The sequence below is a fragment of the Engystomops pustulosus genome, chromosome 3 (genome assembly GCF_040894005.1).
Source record: "Engystomops pustulosus chromosome 3, aEngPut4.maternal, whole genome shotgun sequence".
Lineage (NCBI taxonomy): Eukaryota > Metazoa > Chordata > Amphibia > Anura > Leptodactylidae > Engystomops > Engystomops pustulosus.
Window position 1 is genome coordinate 225,498,139 of NC_092413.1, and position 22,825 is coordinate 225,520,963.

The window sequence follows — 22,825 nt, forward strand, 5'->3', positions numbered from 1 at the left end:
CTGGGCTGTGGCTAGGGATAGTATAAGAGTTACCCCTGGTTTCCCAGGCTTTCTGCTTGTGGCTGGGCTGTGGTTAGGAATAGTATAAGAGTTACCCCTGGTTTTCCGGGCTTTCTGCTGGTGGCTGGGCTGTGATTAGGGATAGTATAAGAGTTAACCCTGGTTTCCCAGGCTTTCTGCTGGTGGCTGGGCTGTGGTTAGGGGTAGTATAAGAGTTACCTCTGGTTTCCCGGGCTTTCTGCTGGTGGCTGGGCTGTGGTTAGGGATAGTATAAGAGTTACCCCTGGTGTCCCAGGGTTTCTGCTTGTGGCTGGGCTGTGGTTAGGAATAGTATTAGAGTTACCCCTTGTTTTCCCGGGCTTTCTGCTTGTGGCTGGGCTGTGGTTAGGGATAGTATAAGAGTTACGCCTGGTTTTCCTGGCTTTCTGCTTGTGGCTGGGCTGTGGTTAGGGATAGTATAAGATTTACCCCTGGTTTTCTGGGCTTTCTGCTTGTGGCTGGGCTGTGGTTAGGGATGGTATAAGAGTTACCCCTGGTGTCCCGGGGTTTTTGCTTGTGGCTGGGCTGTGGTTAGGGATGGTATAAGAGTTACCCCTGGTTTTCCGGGCTTTCTGCTTGCGGCTGGGCTGTGGTTAGGGATGGTATAAGAGTTACCCCTTGTGTCCCGGGGTTTTTGCTTGTGGCCGGGCTGTGGTTAGGGATAGTATAATAGTTACCCCTGGTTTTCTGGGCTTTCTGCTTGCGGCTGGGCTGTGGTTAGAAGAGTGAAGAAATCTGAAGATGTCTTATTGAGGATAACTGAGAGTATTTCATGGTGGAGCTTCCGGGAATACAAGTTCTCTTGGTCAGACATGATGTTATGCCCTGTGGCTAACACAGTACAGAGCTACACTACAGGGATTAATGGGGGGGAAGAGCCTGTCTGACGGACAAAACATCCGGGTGCACTGGTTAAATAACAGTGTCAGGGCTCGGGGTCAGTAAACCCCTGGACCACCGCGGACGATGACACAAGTCACCTGGGTCACCTGGGTCCGGATTCTAAGTGGCACCTGGTCTTCACTAGAGCCTGCCGCAAAGCAGGATGGTCTTGCTGGAGTGTGGTGCCACCAGGTCGTCCACAGGTGCAACTTGTCCGCGGTGGCAGCCAAGGTCAAAGTACCAATTCAGTCGTCAGTCTTTGAGTCACAGGCGGATTGTCAGGGCAGGCGGCAGAGATGCAAGGTCAGGGTCAGGTCCGGGGTCACAACAGGAGATCAGGATACAAGGAACAGGAATCGCTATGGGAAGCTTTCTCGATGGCATCTAGCACAAAGATCCGGCGGGGGTTGATGGGAACAGCCAGTTTAAATAGGAAACCCGGAAGTGACCAGCGCCAATCAGCAGTGCGCTGGCCCTTTAAATCTTCGAGAGCTGGCGTGCACACCCTAGGAAGCTGGGACGCGCGTGTCACCAGCTGTGAAGGATGTAGGAGCGTGGAGAGGTAAGTGAGGGCCCGGGGGTGGCACGGGTGTGCCTGTGATCCAAGACGTGGATCGCAGTGACACCCGTGACACACACACATGACTCTGACTTGGACTGATTGAATAAGAGTGGAGCAGCGTGATGACATCATCAAGGCACAAGTGTCCTCCTCTAAATTGCTGGGAGGAGATGAAGCTGAAGGATGATTGCACCAGGGAGCGTAGTAATAATTGTATTAATTTTATTTACTGCCCACAAATATTAATGAGGAGCTGCTATTAATGAGGGGTGCTGCACTACATATTAATGAGGGGTTGCTACTGCACATAAGCTAATGAGAGTGAGAGTTGGCACAAAATATAAACTAAGTACAGGGAGCTGGTGCTCAGTGGTATAACAAGGAGAGGTAGGGCACCATGGCAGAATTTTGAATAGCAGCCTCTTCCCCATAAGCATGATATACATCAATGTTTCTACATCTGTTAGTAGGGTAACTGCTGAATTACCTCATTATAAATGACATGGAGTTAGCATTATATATTATAAATTTTCTTTCCCAAGTACTAATCAGAAATCAATTAGTTTATATACTGGAGTATAAGCCGACCCGAGTATAGGCCGAGACCCCTATTTTTACCACCAAAACTGGGAAAACCTATTGACTCGAGTATAAGCCGATTGGTGGGAAATGCATTGGTCACAGCCCCCTGTACTCTATAGCCTGCAAGTCATCCCCCAGTATATAGCCTGCCAGCTCCCTGTAGTATATAGCCTGCCAGCTCCCTGTAGTGTATAGCCTGCCAGCTCCCTGTAGTATATAGCCTGCCAGCTCCCTGTAGTATATAGCCTGCCAGCTCCCTGTAGTGTATAGCCTGCCAACCCCTGTAGTATTTAGCCTGCCAGCCCCTGTATTATATAGCCTGCAAGCTCCCTGTAGCTATATAGCCTGCCAGTTCCCTGTAGTATATAGCCTGCCAGCTCCCTGTAGTGTATAACCTGTTAGCCCCTGTAGTATTTTGCCTGCCAGCCCCTGTAGTATATAGCCTGCCAGCTCCCTGTAGTATATAGCCTGTCAGCTCCCTGTAGTATATAGCTTGCCAGCTCCCTGTAGTATATAGCCTACCAGCCCCTGTAGTATATAGCCTGCCAGCCCCCTGCAGTATATAGCCTGCCTACCCCTGTAGTATATAGCCTTCCTACCCCTGTAGTATATAGCCTGATAGCCTCCTGTAGTATATAGCCTGACAGCCCCCTGTAGTATATAGCTTGCCAGCTCCCTGCAGTATATAGCCTGCCAGCTCCCTGTAGTATATAGCCTGCCAGCCCCCTGTAGTGTATAGCCTGCCAGCATCCTGTAGTATATAGCCTGCCTACCCCTGTAGTATATAGCCTGCCAGCTCCCTGTAGTATATAGCCTGCCAGCCCCCTGTAGTGTATAGCCTGCCAGCCCCCTGTAGTATATAGCCTGCCTACCCCTGTAGTATACAGCCTGACAGCTCCCTGTAGTATATAGCCTGCCAGCCCCCTGTAGTGTATAGCCTGCCAGCACCCTGTAGTATATAGCCTGCCTACCCCTGTAGTATATAGCCTGACAGCCCCCTGTAGTATATAGCCTGACAGCCCCCTGTAATGTATAGCCTGCAAGACACCTGTAATGTATAGCCAGCTTCCTTTAGTAGATATATCCTGCCAGCCCCTTAAAGAATATAGCCACATCCCCTTTAGTATATATCGCCTGCCAACCCACAGTAGGGTATAGCTTGCCGGTACAAACAATAAGCTGACTACTCACCATTCCAATGGCCCGGGCAGCTCCTCTTCTATCTTCCTGTGTGTGGCAGGTCCACGACAGCTCCGTGGGCAGCGCCTCTTCTTTCTTCATGTGCGCACGGTCCGGCTGACGCACAACTATGATGTCTTTAGCAGCAGCAGCTTACATCACAGTTGTGCGCCGGCAGGCTGTGCACACAGAGCTGTGGTGGAGCTGTCGCGCACATGTAGATACAAGAGGAGCTGCCTGGGCCGTCGGAATGGTGAGTAGTCAGTTTATTTTTTTTATAAGCCGAGTGGGGAATTTTCAGCACAAAAAGTTTGCTGAAAAACTCAGCTTATACTGGAGTATATATAGTAAACGTTCATCGTAGATTCTCTTTATTCCCATTAGTGATAGAGACTTCCGTTATCAGTAGGAGCAGTAGAATCCGGTGTAGCCCGGTCCATGCAATAAATAAGTGGGTGATGTATAGAAATTATTAAGGGAATTCCACATATAAATAATTTAGTGGGAAAATGAACTAGAACTTCTAATGTTAAAAAATGACCTTGCGTTGGGCAGGAATTGAACTACTTGGAAGGCAGCGCTCACCACTACACCACCAACGCTCGCCTAGAGAAGACTTCTCACATTTTTTTTTTAAAGATAAGTCTGGAGAACTTAGGAATTTATTCTTTTTAGAAGTTCCAGAATATTTCCATTCCCTCCCCCCCTGCACTGGAGTCAAATGTAGAAATTTTTTTTCATCTATTTATTTCCATGAATTTTTTAAAACATGAAAAACTTATATTAACACTTAACAAAAAAAAAACGACCTACCAAAAAGTCAGAGTCTAGTGGAAAAAACTCCTCCCTCCACACACCCCTCAGCAGCAGAGGGGGATTAGCTCAAATGGTAGAGCGCTCGCTTAGCATGCGAGAGGTAGCGGGATCGATGCCCGCATCCTCCAGGATCCACTTTTGTCTTTTCAATCTTCGTCTCTTTGCGTCCAGCGCTCGGCTCTCACACACAAGTCTATAAGAGTTGAAATACTAAAGATTTTTGTCTTCTTGTTGCTCCTGAGGTCACGGCCTGAGACGGATTTAGATGTTGAAAACAAATTGAAAGAAAAACACAATTTTTTGCAGTAGTTTTCTATGATAATCGCTTGTGATTTCTCTTATTGGGTAATAACTTCCCCCCCGGCACCAAGTGTAAAGATTCTCTGGGACCAGCACCGGTACAAAATATGTTCATAGTCCATATTCTTTATTCTAATCCTTAAAATCCAAAAGGTACAAATACAAGAGTGGTGCATACATGGAGCAGTGGTGCTCGCGGCAGACCTAGGGGTTTCGGACTGTGACTATCACAATTCATGCATAAGGACAACATGATAGTCACAGAAACTAAGTACTAAGTTCTGGGGAACCAGAACCACCTGGGCTACCAGCGCATCTCCAGCATCTCTGGCAGCATCACCGGCACTAGCATTACCAACTGTACCAGCACTACCAGCAACATCACTATTACTACCAGTGGCTCCAGCATCCAAAGCATCACCAGCAGCACCATCATGGGGGGATCAACGCTACCCAACAACTCCACTGCCATCAATACCAGCACCAGCATCACTAGGAACTGCAAGAACCACCATCAAGTTCATCATGCAGACCCAAAATGTGAGGTTTAACCACCATTACTCTAAACTACTGATTAGTCACCTACATGCCTGCACAGCACCCATATTCCCTATAAAACACACAGGCCTGTGCACCTGGGATACTCTCAGCCCTTGCACCATGTACCCCAAAACAACATGAGGACCACCATCTACTAGATCACAACCATGGCCGCCCCACCAATAGTAACATGCAGCTTCAGCCACTACCAAGGCAATAACCCTTGTGCCTACAACTATCTAAATCATCATGGGGGCCCTAACAAGGTGTTCCCGAAGCATAGTGCTGACCAGGAAAAGAACCCCGTTACCCCCCTATTTCACTACTCCAGGGACAGTCTACCAGAGTTATGTACATACAGATGCTTGGGTAACAGGATACCCATCCCCCTGGAAATAAGGGGAAGATTAGGGGAAGGAGACCAGGTAAAAACCTCAGGGATAAAAGGAAAGCACACAAACCACCGGTCCCTTGTTTTGTTGTGGGGAACATCAGAGCCATTCACAACACAATGGGGGTCATTTACTAAGGGCCCGATTCGCGTTTTCCCGACGTGTTACCCGAATATTTCCGATTTGCGCTGATTGTACCTGAATTGCCCCGGGATTTTGGCGCACGCGATCGGATTGTGGCGCATCGGCGCCGGCTTGCGTGCGACTGAAATCGGGGGGCGTAGCCGAACGAAAACCCGACGTATTCGGAAAAACCGCCGCATTTAAAAACCGAAAAAGTGTCGCTTGGGAAGTGCTTACCTTCACCTGGTCCGAGGTGGTGCATTCCGGCGCGTTGAGATGATTTTCAGCGCAGCAGCGCCACCTGGTGGACGGCGGAGGAACTACCTTCATAGATCCCGGCCGGACCCGAATCCTGTGCAGAGAATGCGCCGCTGGATCGCGAATGGGCCGGGTAAGTAAATCTGCCCCAATGGATGGATTGATTGCACTTTGCAGATCGTCAGGTTTCAGGGGTAGTGAACCCCCTGGACCAACATGGACAATGAGGTAAGCCGACACCTGGGACCGGAATCTACATGGCACCGGGTTATCACCCGAGCCCTCCGCAAAGTGGGTTGGACTTGCTGCGGCAGGGTACCACCAGGTCGTTCCACAGGCGCGACTGGTCCACGGTGACAGCCAAGGTCAAGGTACAGAATCTGCAGGCAATCGCGTGGTCGGGGACAGGCAATAGGTCAATACAGTTGGCAACGGTTCAGGGTCTGGGACAAAGCAGGAGGTCAGGGCTGGCAGTGGAGGAGCAGAATCGGGAGCAGTTCCGGGGTCACAAAGGGAGGTCAATATACGGAAACAGGTCACAAGGAACAGCTTTCTCTTAGGCATGAGCACAAAGATCCGGCAGGGAACACAGGAAGGGGCGGGGAATTTATCAGGAAAGGCAGGTGACTAGTGCCAATTATCGGTGCGCTGTCCCTTTAAATTTCAACACAGCCGGTATGCACGCAAACCAGATGGGTGGGGATACGTGCAAGGAGCCGTGAGAGACGCTGCTGGAACCCGGAAAGGTGAGTAGCGCAGTGGCCACACAGAGGTACACAGGTGCATCTGCGACTCGAGAGGGGGGTGGCAGGAGCACCCGTGACACAGATGTGACAAGGAGTACATGAATTCCAGTCGGCTTAATGACTTGGCTGCACAATGAGCTGAATGACTCTTGCATATACATCCCAGGATATCAGGCAATGGGATCAGACAGAGACATAAAGGCTGTAGGTAAAAGGAAGGAGAAGGCGTCATCCTGAATATCAGGGACAAGTGGTGCAATCCATCTCACACCTCGGGTAAGAAGATTCACTGTTGTGCAAACCTCGAGTTGTTATTCGTCCTATTATCTACCAAGAGAATTTGCACTTGTCCTGGTGGGTGTAATTCATAGTCCACCATCCGCAGACACTAATCGGCCTGTGAGATCCCAACTGATAACATCAGTGACCTAAAGGAAAAACACCCAAACTCCCTGGTCCTTATAATGGGCGACTTTAACCATTGTCTAACAAACTCCCTCCCTGATCACCATCATTATGTACACACAGCAACCAGAAATGACAAAATCCTAGACTTAGTGTACGCTAACGTGACATTGCATAGAACATTGTGATCCGTCCACCAGCGGGCAGATCAGACCACAACATAATCATTGGAAAACCAATCTACCGGCAGCTGGTAAAAGAGTTCCCCCAATATCCAAAATGAAAGGGTAGAAGAACTGAGAGCAGGCCTGGAGCTAACCCACTGGGATGTGCTGAAACCTGAGAACATCAATGAGTGGGCAGACAATGGGACGGGGCACCTCATCTTCTGCCCTGACTCATTAATCCCAGAGGAAGACATCAGGTGCTCTCCAAATAACAAACCTTGGGTTACCAGAGACCTGAAATGTCTGCGACAAGAAAAGGATAGAGCAGCCATTAAAACTCTCCAATCTTTACTAAGACCAAAAATCCAAGACTGTAGAAAGGCTTATGGGAAAAGCCTAAAGGCAAAGGGTAAGAACAACACAAAGGACGTCTGGGCAGGTCTGAGGAACATCACAGGCATGGGAGACAACATAACACACAGCTCTGACTGGGAACAGAAGGTAGATGGGATGAATGAGGTCTTCAATAGATTCTCGGATGGGAACTCCCCACAGCAAACAACAGACCACAAAACCACCAACAACCCAACAAAAAGGGTGGTGAAAGTGTCTGCTGCTGAGGGGGAAGGTGTATTAGTGGCCATGAACCCTAACAAAGCTAGCGGGCCGATGGCATCTGCCCCCCGGCTACTTAAACCCTTCTCTAAATAGTTATATACTCCTCTTACTGATCTGTATAACTTCAGCCTGGACTGTACCAAACACCTGGAGAGTCTCATGTCCTTCTACCTCACCTGAAGGAGGCTGTAAGTGGAAGCAAAAAGAAAAAAAGATTTTTCTCAGCTCACTCTATAGCCACGAGTGCACGGATATTCTGAGCCGAGTCAGGAACAAATGCAGCAAAGGGAAACGTTTTAATCCAGCAACCAGGCAGGCATGAGTCCAGGCGATAGTAGAATAAAACTTCACGTTTATTTCATCTTGTATAAAAATTAAAAAAGGTACCAAGACAAGAAAAACGGACGCGTTTCGAACATGCTCTTAATCATAGTCTAGATTTAATTATCACATCATGGATTACGTCCAATTGTGATTGGAAGGAGAGGAAAAGGACAAAAACACAATAAAGGAACAATATCAATACATATACATGAAATCATTGTTAAGATTTAAACTGTGAGGACTTCTGGTTTTCATGGTGAGTATCCAGTAAGCCTCTCCATTATTTATGTCATGGTGAGTATCCAGTAAGCCTCTCCATTATTTATGTCATGGTGAGTATCCAGTAAGCCTCTCCATTATTTGTGTCATGGTGAGTATCCAGTAAGCCTCTCCATTATTTATGTCATGGTGAGTATCCAGTAAGCCTCTCCATTATTTATGTCATGGTGAGTATCCAGTAAGCCTCTCCATTATTTATGTCATGGTGAGTATCCAGTAAGCCTCTCCATTATTTATGTCATGGTGAGTATCCAGTAAGCCTCTCCATTATTTATGTCATGGTGAGTATCCAGTAAGCCTCTCCATTATTTATGTCATGGTGAGTATCCAGTAAGCCTCTCCATTATTTATGTCATGGTGAGTATCCAGTAAGCCTCTCCATTATTTATGTCATGGTGAGTATCCGGTAAGCCTCTCCATTATTTATGTCATGGTGAGTATCCAGTAAGCCTCTCCATTATTTATGTCATGGTGAGTATCCGGTAAGCCTCTCCATTATTTATGTCATGGTGAGTATCCAGTAAGCCTCTCCATTATTTATGTCATGGTGAGTATCCAGTAAGCCTCTCCATTATTTATGTCATGGTGAGTATCCGGTAAGCCTCTCCATTATTTATGTCATGGTGAGTATCCAGTAAGCCTCTCCATTATTTATGTCATGGTGAGTATCCGGTAAGCCTCTCCATTATTTATGTCATGGTGAGTATCCAGTAAGCCTCTCTGTTGCGGAGGGCTTTAACCCAATCACCGCCTCTTTTGGGGCGGGCGACTCTTTCCACAGGTGTAACTAACAAGCATGAAGTGTCACCATTATGAATGTCTATACAGTGTTTGGAGACAGATGAAATGTTGCGTGTGTGAAACATATTATGAGAAGAAATTGGTGTAATGCGTGCTCCTGTTATATGTTCCGCAATTCTATGTTTAAGTGCACGTTTTGTACTGCCAATGTATTTTAGGGAACAAATGATCCACACGTAGGTGGTGTTGCAATTGATGAATGACTTTATTTTATAGTGGTCTGAGTGGATACAGAGGAAACTGTAATTGTTTTTTGTATAAATTTGCATGTGGAACAACGTGTGGAAGCACATTTGTAACTACCTGTGCTAGTAAGCCAGGTTTGCTGTAAGTTGGCAGAACTGAATAGGTTGGGAGAAAGCATGTCACCCAGTGTAGCTGAATTTCTGGCAGAAAAACGACAGCCAGTCTTGAGTATGTCAAACAGGATCCTGAAACAAAATGGGAAGATGTTTTCTATGATTTGTGTCACTTGATTATATTGACATTAGAGATGAGCGAACATACTCGTCCGAGCTTGATGCTGGTTGGAGCATTAGCGTACTCGAAACTGCTTGTTGCTCGGACAAATACTTCGCCCGCTCGAGAAAATGGCAGCTCCCGCCGTTTTGCTTTTTGGCGGCCAGAAACAGAGCCAATCACAAGCCAGGAGACTCTGCACTCCACCCAGCATGACGTGGTACCCTTACACGTCGATAGCAGTGGTTGGCTGGCCAGATCAGGTGACCCTGGGATAGACTAGCCGCTGCCCGCGCTGCTCGGATCATTCTCTGTCTGGATGCCGCTAGGGAGAGAGCTGCTGCTGGTCAGGGAAAGCGTTAGGCTGTTCTATTAGAATAGTGTTAGGCAGGAGTGATTCTACAAGAACCCAACAGCCCTTCTTAGGGCTACAATAACGTTATACATTTTTTTTTTTATTTGCAGCTAGTACCATATTGTGAGGAATTAGCAGGGGGACTTGCTACCGTTGTGTTTAGCTCTTAGTGACGCACATATCCACCTCAAACACCAAAGTGGGAAAATTTATTAGGGGTTTGATTTCAATTAGGCACAGTCAGCCAGTTTCTTTTTATTTTACGTTTATTTTTTCATAACTCAGCGTCATCTCATCTGGCATAGTAGTGTGCTTTCATACTTGGCTAGAAAATAGCCAAAGGAGAATCCAAACGGCTTACTTACGCCTACAGTAGCGTTATATATATTTTATTTCTGGTTGATCTGCTGGTGGCTGTAGTTGCTGCAGTGCATCTACTAGCCAATTGTCAGGAATTTGTAGTGAGACTTGCGACCGTTGTGTTTAGCGCTTAGTGACGCACATATCCATCGCAAAGACCGAAGTGGGACAATTTATTAAGGTTTGGATTTCAATTAGGCACAGTCTGCCATTTACTTTTTATTTTACGTTTATTTTTTCATAACTCAGCGTCATCTCATCTGGCATAGCAGTGTGCTTTCATACTTGGCTAGAAAATAGCCATAGCAATAGGATAGCATCATTTGGTTTTAAAAACTAAAAAACACAAAAAAAACAAAAAAACAAAAAAAAAGTTAAAAAAAAATTAAAGTTATAACTTTCATTTTCAAAATGTTTAACCCGAGGGCTAGGGGTAGAGGACGAGGGCGGGGACGTGGGCGTCCAACTACTGCAGGGGTCAGAGGCCGTGGTCCTGGGCGGGGTGAGACACCACCTGCTTATGAGGGAGCAGGGGAACGCCGCAGAGCTACACTCCCTAGGTTCATGTCTGAAGTTACTGGGACTCGTGGTAGAGCACTGTTGAGGCCAGAACAGTGCGAACAGGTGATGTCGTGGATTGCCGACAATGCTTCGAGCAATTTGTCCACCAGTCAGTCTTCCACGCAGTCCACCCATGTCACCGAAATCGGCGCTCCTCCAGCTCCTGCACCTCAGCCTCCTCCCCCCCAGTCTGCCCCCTCCCAGGAAAATTTGGCATTTGAACCGGCATACTCTGAGGAACTGTTTTCTGGACCCTTCCCACAGTCACAAACCACTTGTCCGGTTGCTGCTGAGCAATTTTCCGATGCCCAGGTTTTCCACCAGTCGCAGTCTGTGGGTGATGATGACCTTCTTGACGTAGTGGAAGAAGTGTGTAAAGAGGTGTCCGACGATGAGGAGACACGGTTGTCAGACAGTGGTGAAGTTGTTGTCAGGGCAGGAAGTCCGAGGGGGGAGCAGACTGAGGGATCGGAGGATGATGAGGTGACAGACCCAAGCTGGGTTGAGAGGCCGGGTGAACACAGTGCTTCTGAGACGGAGGAGAGTCCTCGACCAGAACAGGTTGGAAGAGGCAGTGGTGGGGCCAGACGGAGAGGCAGGGCCAGAGCTGGTGCATCAGCGCCAAATGTGTCACGTAGTGAAGCTCCCATGGCGAGGGCTCCCGCGGCGAGGGCTAGATTTTCAGAAGTCTGGAGGTTCTTTAAGGAAACACCGCATGACCGACGGACTGTGGTGTGCAACCTTTGCCAAACCAGGATCAGCAGGGGTTCCACCACTACTAGCTTAACTACCACCAGTATGCGCAGGCATATGAATGCTAAACACCCCACTCAGTGGCACCAAGCCCGTTCACCTCCGGCCGTGCACACCACTGCTCCTTCCCCTGTGTCAGCTGATAGTCAGCCCCCTGCCCAGGACCCTGGCACAAAAACCCCATCGTCGCCTCCACGATCCTCCACAGCATCCACCAGTGTTCAGCTCTCCATACCCCAGATGCTGGAGCGGAAACGCAAATATAGTGCAACCCACCCGCACGCCCAAGCCCTTAATGTCCACATCTCCAGATTGCTTAGCCTGGAGATGCTGCCCTATAGGCTAGTAGAGACCGAGGCCTTTTGCAACCTCATGGCGGCGGCCGCCCCTCGGTATTCGGCCCCCAGCCGCCACTACTTTTCCCGATGTGCCGTCCCAGCCCTGCACCAGCACGTGTCAGACAACATCATCCGTGCCCTGACCAACGCCGTTTCTGACAAGGTCCACCTGACCACGGACACGAGGACGAGTGCTGCCAGGCAGGGCCACTATATATCGCTGACGGCACATTGGGTTAACTTGGTGGAGGCTGGGACCGAGTCTGACCCTGTGGCTGGTCATATACTGCCGACGCCGAGGATTGCGGGGCCTACCTCGGTCCAGGTCTTTCAGGCCTACTATGCCTCCTCCTCCTCCCACCCCTCCTCCACCTCCTCCTCCGAACTACCATCTGTGGGCATGGCGCCATCAGTCGCTAGCTCTAGGCACAGCAGCAGTGCCTTCGCTAAGCGACAGCAGGCGGTGCTCAAACTGCTGAGCCTAGGCGATAAAAGGCACACCGCCCAAGAACTATTACAGGGCATCACGGCGCAGACTGTGGCTGGCACTGCTGAACCTGAAGCCAGGCATGGTTGTGTGTGACAACGGCCGTAACCTGGTGGCGGCTCTGCAACTCGGCAGACTGACACATGTGCCATGCCTGGCGTTAAATCTGATAGTTCAGCGTTTCCTCAAGACATACCCCAATCTGTCTGATTTGATCACGAAGGTGCGCCGCATCTGTGCGCATTTCAGGAAGTCCAGCACAGATGCTGCCACTCTCAGGGCAGCGCAGCGCCGCCTCCATCTGCCCGCTCACCGACTGTTGTGCGACGTGCCCACGAGGTGGAATTCAACATTAACCATGTTATCCAGAGTTTACCAGCAGCGCAGAGCGATTGTAGACTGCCAGATGTCAACTTCCACCAGAACTGGTAGTCAGGTCAGTCAGCTTCCTCAAGTCTACAATGAGGAGTGGACGTGGATGTCTGATATCTGTCAGGTGCTGAGTAACTTTGAGGAGTCAACACAGATGGTCAGTGGCGATGCCGCCATCATCAGCCTCACCATCCCTCTGCTTGGCCTGTTGAAAAACTCTCTGATCAGCATGAAGTCGGAAGCTTTGCGCTCGTCACAAGAGACGGGGGAAGAAGATTCCCTTGTTGATAGCCAAAGCACCCTCAGGTCTGTTTCTCAGCGCATATCGGAGGAGGTGGAGGAGGATGAGGAGGAAGAGGAGGAGAATGTTGGCGAGACACAAGAGGGGACCATTGTTCAGTCCTTCACTGTTCAGCGTGTATGGGCAGAAGAAGAGGAGTTGGAGGAGTTGGAGGAGGAGGAAATGGACAGTCAGGCCAGGGAGGGGACTGAATTCTTGCGCGTTGGTATGCGAATTCTGGCGCATATGGCAGATTTCATGCTAGGCTGCCTATCCCGTGACCCTCGCGTTCAAAGAATTTATTCCAGCACCGATTACTGGGTATTCACTCTCCTGGACCCACGGTACAAGCAAAATCTTTCCACTCTCATCCCTGGAGAGGAAAGGAGTGTGAGAATGCATGAATACCAGCAGGCCCTGGTGCACAAGCTGAAACAGTATTTCCCTTCTGACAGCGCTAGCGGCAGAGTGCGTAGTTCTGCAGGACAAGTAGCGAGGGAGAGTAGGCGAGCAGGCAGCTTGTCCAGCACTGGCAAGGGTACGCTTTACAAGGCTTTTGCCAGCTTTATGTCACCCCAGCAAGACACTGTCACCTGTCCCCAGTCTCGGCAGAATAGGGCTGATCTTTACAGATGGTGAGGGAGTACGTAGCTGACCATACCATCGTCCTAAATGATCACACAGCTCCCTACAACTACTGGGTTTCAAAGCTGGACATGTGGCACGAACTGGCGCTGTACGCCTTGGAGGTTCTTGCCTGCCCTGCCGCTAGCGTCTTGTCCGAGCGGGTTTTCAGTGCAGCTGGTGGCATCATCACCGATAAGCGTACACGCCTGTCGACTAACAGCGCTGACAGGCTGAAGCTTATTAAGATGAATAAAGCCTGGATTTCTCATAATTTCCAATCTCCACCAGGTGAAGGAAGCACAACCTGAATAATTTATGCACTCCTCCTCCTCATTTTCCTCCTTCTCCTCCTCTTTGTACACTAAAGCAGAGGAAACTGGCTATTTTTTGACAGGGCCCACTGGCTCTAGCTATAGTACTTTATGCATTTAATATTTCTGGAGGGCCACCTACCCGGTCCTTTGTTTTAAACAATTTTTGGGACTGCCACATACAGGCACTCAATCTATTCAATTTTTCTGGAGGGCCACCTACCTGCTCCTCTGGTTTGAAAACTTTTTTGGACTGCCACATACAGGCACTATCCAAATTAAATTGTCTCCATAGCAGCCTCCACACGTTGTCTCCATTTCTACCTCCAAAAGTCGTCCATATAGCTGCCTCCATACATCGTCCCCTTATCAAACGAGGTTTGTCAGGCAGAAATTTGGGTTGTTTTCATGGATTCCACATCAAAGTTGTTAACTTTGTCGCCACCCTGCTGTGTTATCCACAAAATATACTGGCAAACTTTTATGATTAACCGATATTATTTCAGCGCTTCTTGCTCATCTGTTGATTACACTGCTGTGTAATCCACAAAATATACTGCCAAACTTTTACCATTTACGGATATTATTTCAGCGCTTCTTGCGCATCTGTTTACATTCCCCTCACCCTCCATATCCCAAACTTATAAGAACACTACTACACTTAACTTGGTGGAGGCTGGGACCGAGTCTGACCCTGGGGCTGGTCATATACTGCCGATGCCGAGGATTGCGGGGCCTACCTCGGTCCAGATCTCAAAGGCCTATTATACATCCTCCTCCTCCCACCCCTCCTCCACCTCCTCCTCCTCCGAATTACCATCCGTGGGCATGGCGCCATCAGTCGGTAGCTCTAGGCACAGCAGCAGTGCCGTCGCTAAGCGACAACAGGCGGTGCTCAAACTGCTGAGCCTAGGCGATAAAAGGCACACCGCCCAAGAGCTATTACAGGGCATTCCACATCAAACTTGTTAACTTTGTTGCCACCCTGCTGTGTAATCCACAAAATATACTGGCAAACTTTTATCATTTACCAATATTATTTCAGCGCTTCTTGCGCATCTGTTTACATTCCCCTCACCTGCCATATCCTAAACTTATAAGAACGCTACTACACTTGATCTTATACAAAAGGTTCTTAGAAGTGCTGTTTGGGGAGTAGCCTAGAGACAGGGGCTTGGATTGGCGAAAGCTCGCCTGGCAGCGGAGCGCCAGCTCCATCTCAAGATCCAACTAACATAGTTTTAACTGCAGCACCTTTAATCTACTACTAGTTCACTGCCTCCATACATGGTCCCCTTATCAAACGAGCTGTGTCAGGCAGAATTTTCAGGTGTTTCACCAGATACATAGTGTAACTCGGCCCATCTGTCGCCGCCATGCTGGAGACCTGCAGTTGCAATCATAGAAGCGCAATATGGATGCCCCATACTGTCGCTCTTAATCATGGAAGTCGTCTCCATGGCTGCCTCCAAATGTCGTCCCCTTATCAAACGAGCTGTGTCAGGCGCATTTTTCGGGTGTTTCACCAGATACGTTATGGAACTTGGTCACTATGTCGCCACCATGCTGTGTTATCGACTAAATATACCGTCAACCTTTTGTTCACAGAGGAAATAATTTCAGCGCTTCTTGCTCACCTCCTTTGGTTCCTCTCTGCCACCCATTGGTTTGAAGCCTGAGTCCATTTAGGGTATGTCGCCATGACACTCTCTAGCCTGCCGCCGCTGCCGCTGCCTCTGCATGCCGTCCCCTATAGTGTCAGGGTCAATTATTGGATGTTTTAGATGCTATCTAGCCTCATTCTGTCACTCTGTCATGGCCATGCTGTTGCCCATAATTTTGGCATAATGGTGCGATTAAGCAGCCTCAGAGGCATCCATGCATGCTGCCCCTGCTGTTTCCTGTCCATTTCCGTGGTGTTTCCATCCTTTTCTGAGGTTCCCAGGGGTTTGGCCAAGCTTCCCTGTGCAGAGCCTTGGTCCCCTTGAAAAATGCTCGAGTCTCCCATTGACTTCAATGGGGCTCGTTATTCGAGACGAGCACTCGAGCATCGGGAAAAGTTCGTCTCGAATAACGAGTACCCGAGCATTTTAGTGCTCGCTCATCTCTAATTGACATGTAAAGTCTGTTGTAAAGGTGACTTGGTTAGTAACCTTGTCAATTTGTTTAGTTTTTCTAGTAGTAGCTGAAGAACGATCTTTGTAAAGTTAGGCCCCTCCCACACTTGCATTGCAGATCACGTCAGAGTCTGATCAGGGAGCGATCAGGATTTGGTCAGTGAAAAACGCACATTTTTCATCAGAGTGCAATCAGTTTTCAGTCAGAGTTTGTTCAGTGTCTCAGTTTTTCACGCGCAGAAAATGTGCGTGAAATGGACTCAGGACTGAGCTCTATCTTTTCTATGGCAATTGATACGTGAAAAACGCATTGCACTCGCATTGGACTTGCCTGTGTCTCAGAGTGCGATGCGTTTTTGATGCGTCTCCATAGACTTGTATGGTGCGTTTAAAAAAAAAAAAAAACGTGCGCGTGTGCGTGAAAAAGAGTGCAAGTCTGAAAAGACCCATTGATTACAATGGGTCAGAGTGCAATGCAAGTTCTGCGCGTCAAAAGCACGCGCAGAAAACGCGCGTGAAAAACGCAAGTGTGAAAGGGGCCTGACTGAGCTCTAGTCTTGTGTTGTAAGTAATTTCTACTACGTTTTATGTGAGTGGTATTATATCCTCTCTCAACCAATCGCTGGGATATTAAAGCAGATGTAAGTTCATATCGGTCTTCTTGTGTGCAAATACGTTTAGCCCGGATAAACTCTCCTTTTGGCAGATTTCAGCTGGTAGCATATAACAGGGTGTTGCCTGAGGTGGGTTTTCGATATAGATTGCAATTTACTTTGTGATTCTGTGTGTCAGCTATTAGTGTGGGTAGAACGTATGTTGTATTCATTTGTATTGAGATATTGCATGAAAGAAGATATGTTGTCTCTCTTGCCAGACCAGATTATAAGGAAGTCGTCTATGAAACGACCATAGTATTCAATGCAATGAGAAAAAGGATCAGCAAAAACAAAATATTCTTCAAACCATGACATAAATAATGGAGAGGCTTACCGGATACTCACCATGACATAAATAATGGAGAGGCTTACTGGATACTCACCATGACATAAATAATGGAGAGGCTTACCGGATACTCACCATGACATAAATAATGGAGAGGCTTACCGGATACTCACCATGACATAAATAATGGAGAGGCTTACTGAATACTCACCATGACATAAATAATGGAGAGGCTTACCGGATACTCACCATGACATAAATAATGGAGAGGCTTACCGGATACTCACCATGACATAAATAATGGAGAGGCTTACTGGATACTCACCATGACATAAATAATGGAGAGGCTTACTGGATACTCACCATGACATAAATAATGGAGAGGCTTACTGGATACTCACCATGACATAAATAATGGAGAGGCTTACCGGATACTCACCATGACATAAATAATGGAGAGGCTTACCGGATACTCACCATGACATAAATAATGGAGAGGCTTACCGGATACTCACCATGACATAAATAATGGAGAGGCTTACTGGATACTCACCATGACATAAATAATGGAGAGGCTTACCGGATACTCACCATGACATAAATAATGGAGAGGCTTACTGGATACTCACCATGACATAAATAATGGAGAGGCTTACTGGATACTCACCATGACATAAATAATGGAGAGGCTTACCGGATACTCACCATGACATAAATAATGGAGAGGCTTACCGGATACTCACCATGACATAAATAATGGAGAGGCTTACCGGATACTCACCATGACATAAATAATGGAGAGGCTTACCGGATACTCACCATGACATAAATAATGGAGAGGCTTACCGGATACTCACCATGAAAACCAGAAGTCCTCACGGTTTAAATCTTAAAAATGATTTCATGTATATGTATTGATATTGTTCCTTTATTGTGTTTTTGTCCTTTTCCTCTCCGTCCAAACACAATTGGACGTAATCCATGATGTTTATGCCTCCCACTTCCGTTTCTTTATATGTCTATCATTGTTATATTTAAATCTAGACTATGATTAAGAGCATGTTGTAGCTCGAAACGCGTCAGTTTTTCTTGCCTTGGTACCTTTTTAAATTTTTATACAAGATGAAATAAACGTGAAGTTTTATTCTACTGTCGCCTGGACTCATGCCTGCCTGGTTGCTGGATTAAAACGTTTCCCTTTGCTGTAAGTGGAAGCGTCAATCCCTACAGATGAGTGTGGACGATGCCATTCTCTACCTGCTACACAATACATACTCCTACCTAGAGAATAAGATAAAATAATCCTTTATTAGTCCCACAGTGGGGAAATTTACAGCGTTCCAGCAGCAGAGAGGGGACAGAGAGTGAAGTACAAAATATGACAACAATAATATTAGGGATAAATGAACAAAAAGAAAAAGGGGATAAAAAGACAAAAAAGAGACAAGCAATGATCGGCAGTTTGATGTTTAGTCTGTGGATGGGACCTGCAGGGACTGGTTAGGTGGGGGGGGGGCGCAGGTTACTTCTGTTTGGGCCTTGTTTGTTGAACAGCCTGATGGCAGCGGGGAGGAATGACTTACGATAACGCTCCCTCTCACACTTGGGGTGAAGCAGTCGGTCACTGAATGTGCTCCCCAATGCCACCACAGTCTCATGCAAGGGATGGGAGCCATCCATAGTGATACTACTGTGCGGATAACCTATGTCCACTTCTCTAGCGCGATCAACACCATCAACCCAGTTCTAATGAGGGATAAACTGTCCAATCTGAACACTGACAAGACCATCACTAACTGGATATACCTAACTGATAGACCTCAATCCATCCTAATGGGCAAAGAACAATCTAAAGCTTTGGTGAGTACCCGAGGAGCAGCACCGGGCGCTGTACTACCCCCATTACTTCATACACTTCTGCCTCCTGCTATCACTCTGAAACCTCTCACCTCCAGTCATTTTTGGATGATTCGGTCATCGCTGCATCCGGGAGGGTGAGGAAAAAACCTGTAGGGAAGTGATAAACAAACGGAATGGAGTGAAGGTAATAACCTCCTACTAGACGTAGAAATAACTATAGAAATGGTCATAGACCTAAGGAGGATAATAACAGCCCATGATCCGATCATAATGAGAGGCAGAGCCATGGACCAGGTCCAGACCATGGAGGATCTTGGTGTAATGGCCGATAAGCTGGAATGGACAGTGACCAGCGACAGGCGCTCAGAAAAGCTTCCTCCAGATCGTCCTCAGGAAACTGAAGTCATTCAACATCTGTAACTAAATCCTAAAGATGTTTTACGAATCTACTATCACAAGCGTTATACACTGCGCCATTGTCTGCTGGGGGGTCAATCATAAAGGAATATAATAGGCCGGCCAAAATCACCAAAAGGTCACAGGGCATTGTAGGCGATGGCCTGAGCCCAGTCCACAGTATTTGGCAGGTGAGGAGTCGCAGCGAGCTCATCTCCACTGCAGGAGACGCATTACACCCATTGCACCAAGTGCCACTTCAACAACGGAGCCCGAGAAGTGACCGGTACAGGAAGATCAGCGGCCCAACAACGAGGTTACACAACTCCTTTATACCAAGAGCCATCGATTGCTACAGCAAATGGACTCAACGGAGCAGCCAAACCGACTTAATAACCCCCACTTGTCCCTCCTACGAAAGTCCCCCCCCCCAACAAAGAAGACTATATCACAGAAGCGGTACGATTGCTATCAGACACCAACTTTTACTCTAAACTCCCGAACAACCCTACAACTATTTTCAAAAAAGAACTTTACACCCTCATTGATGAAGGCACCACTCTAGGTGTTCTTTCCAAAAAAGAGGCCCTCTACCTCAAGGTAGAGGAACCTTCTATCCCTATTTTTTATTATTTGCCAAAAATCCACAAAAACTCCAAACAACCACCCGGTCGCCCTATTATTTCAGGCATTAATTCCCTCACAGCCAACCTGTCGCACTACGTAGATCTATTTCTACAAAAATATGTCAAAAAATTAAAATCATTTACGCTAGACACCTCGGATCTCATTAGGCATGTCCTTACGTTACCCTGGGAAGACTCATATATATTCCTCACCATGGACATATCGTCCCTTTATACTGTCATACCACACGATCTAGGGGTTAACGCTATCTCACACTTCCTTAGAAACGATCCCGACATGCCAAACATTCAGAGCAACTTTATTCTCACCGCCATCACATTCATTCTCTCTCATAATTATTTCTCTTTTCATGAACAAATCTATATTCAACAGCGGGGTACCGCTATGGGTAGCAAATTCGCCCCTAGTTACGCCAACCTTTACGTGGGCCTTTTCGAAGAACTAAATATCTTCTCCCTTCCTAACTTCAACAAATGCGTAACCTATAAAAGGTACATCGATGTACCTCTGGAATGGCAGTAAAGATGAAGCCCTAAGCTTCATAGAAAACATCAATGACAACAGCTGGGGCCTCACTTTTACCTCCAATCTGGCAGCCAATGAGATTGAATTTCTGGACGTTACTATTTTCCATACGAATCATCAAATTAATACTAAAACATTCTTCAAACCTGTAGATAGCAATAGCTACCTTGATTTTACCAGCAATCACTACAAAAAATGGAAAACAAACATTCCATATGGTCAATACAAACGAATAAGACGGAACTGTACCACAAACAAAGATTTTGAGGAACAAAGTAAAATTCTGAGTGACAGGTTCAAGGCAAAAGGCTATCCTCCTCCCTTAATTTCATCAGCACTCACTAAGGCCGGCACCCTTAGCCAAACAGATTGCCTTAAGACGAGAGATAAAACAACCAACAATCCCAACAATGATGTCAATTTCATCACCACTTTTTCAGATGACGGGGCAGCAATTAGGGGAGTGCTCAAGAAACACTGGGACTTACTCCTTCATGATCCCCACCTCAAAAACATCCTTCCAAACAACCCTAAGATCACTTTTAGAAGGCCGCGCACCCTGAAAAATATATTGGCCCCTAGTCGTTTACGCACTACCAAACAGAACACCACTTCTTCCTCCTTCTTTCCTAAAATGTTGGGTAGTTATAGGTGCGGCCATAAGCTATGCAAATGCTGCGAAACAATCAGGCACAGACAAACAACATTTAGATCTAACAACACTGGCGAGACTTTTCAGATTAACAATTTCTTGAATTGCAGTTCTAATTACGTCATTTATTTAATCGAGTGCAGTTGCAAACTTCAATATATTGGTCGAACCATCCAACCACTTAGAGAGCGTTTAAATAAACATAGAAGCAATATCTGTAACGGCTTCCTTTTACACAGTGTATCTCGACATGCTGCTCAACATCATCAACGTAATTATAGGGACTTCAACATCACCCCGATCGAATACATTTCCCCGTCCACTCCCCAGAGGTATAACCACCTTACCAAACGTGAAATGTACTGGATTTACAAGCTCCAGACTTTGGCTCCAGCCGGTCTTAATGAAAGCCTAGAAAACATTTTTTGACCTCTCTCACCTTTGTGAATATATTCATTCAACATAACATATCTACTTTTATTGTATATCTTAATCTACTACTATTATCGACATTGTATATTTCTTTTGGTTTCACTTTGATATATATGTACCTTTTATGATTCAGCCTGTCATCCTAGTGCTGTTTTTATGTATTCTATCATTTGATTATTTTTTTATGCAATTGTTGTATTATCCTCTATGAACACTCTCTGTCATTGTTATTTGCGACATCATCCTTTTCTCCTTACTGCCCACATTCAGGCGCATATCTGTATATCTCTTTCCTACTCTACAAGATATTCATCCACATCGCTACTCACTATCTCTCACTGCGCATGCGCCAGTATTCTGTCGCGACCGCGCATGCGCCAGTGTTCCGTCGCGACCGCGCATGCGCCGGCGTCCCCGAGCGCCATAAATACAATCTGTCCATTAGCTTCCAGCTAATCAGCAGCACCTCCTCGTGCCGATCCAATCTTCATGTAAGTACATGTTCCCATTATTACCAACACTTCTTTGGAGCCATCCAGTAACATTTTATTATTCTCCTATGCATGTCTCCTTTGAGATTGGCCACTTAATACATTCCCTAATTTTTGGCTCTACTTCATCACTTTCTGCTACGTTTTACCTGCTGCATCTCCAATAAGTCCTATCACACTACACCCTGTACATATTGTCTGCTCAGTACAATCGAGTATACTTCATCCTTTACTACTCATATTTTATGTTTGCCGATCATTATCCTACAAATATTTTAGTGCAATTTATTTTAACCTTTTTATTGTATATTCTTATTATATGTTTTAGTTATGGTCTGACGAAGGGAGTGTTTCCCGAAACGCGTAACCATTACCATTGGATTTCTTTTACTGCTGTATCAAATAAAAATACACATAATTTATCTCATTCCATCCATTTTATATTTTTGTTGTATACCATTTAAGCATTGTATACCCTTTACCTCCTCATTCGGTCTGTAGCGCACCCGCACATAACTCCAAAACTTTTTGCTCTTGCAATTTACACTTCTGTGTTTATGTCTATGATTTTTCATTTGTGTCCTCTAAATGCTGGAGCCATGTACACCACAATGTCCTTAGGGATCAATAAAGCTTTATTATATTGTATTGTCCTGTAATGTATTATTTTCTACATTTGTTAGTAGAGTGACTGCTGAGTTTTCTTGACCTCATTACACGTGACTTGGAGTTAGTGTTACACATTATTATTTTTTTTTCCCAAATACAAATCAGAAAAATCAAATAAATTAAATGTTCATTGAAGTTTCTCTTTATTCCCATTGGTGAGAGAGACGTCCATTATCA